The sequence below is a fragment of the Penaeus monodon genome, chromosome 27 (assembly GCF_015228065.2).
Source record: "Penaeus monodon isolate SGIC_2016 chromosome 27, NSTDA_Pmon_1, whole genome shotgun sequence".
In the NCBI taxonomy this organism is placed as follows: domain Eukaryota; kingdom Metazoa; phylum Arthropoda; class Malacostraca; order Decapoda; family Penaeidae; genus Penaeus; species Penaeus monodon.
Window position 1 is genome coordinate 6,976,184 of NC_051412.1, and position 254 is coordinate 6,976,437.

Below are 254 nucleotides of genomic sequence, written 5' to 3' on the forward strand. Positions count from 1 at the left end.
TCGGCCATTTTGTTTTCAGCCTCTCCTTAACCCTCATTCTAACCTCTCTTCTTCCCCTCCCTTCTCATCTTTCTCCCCCCTTTTTTTTATCTTTATCTCTCAAACTACCACTTCCTACCCCTCCCTCCCCCCCCCTTTCGTATAATCACCAATAAAAAAGATAACATTTGGTGCTTCGCTGTAATAAAGGCAAAGTTGATGAGATTCTTCTGGATCTATTTGAAGAATTTTCTAAGCCTATTCGTCTTCGTAGT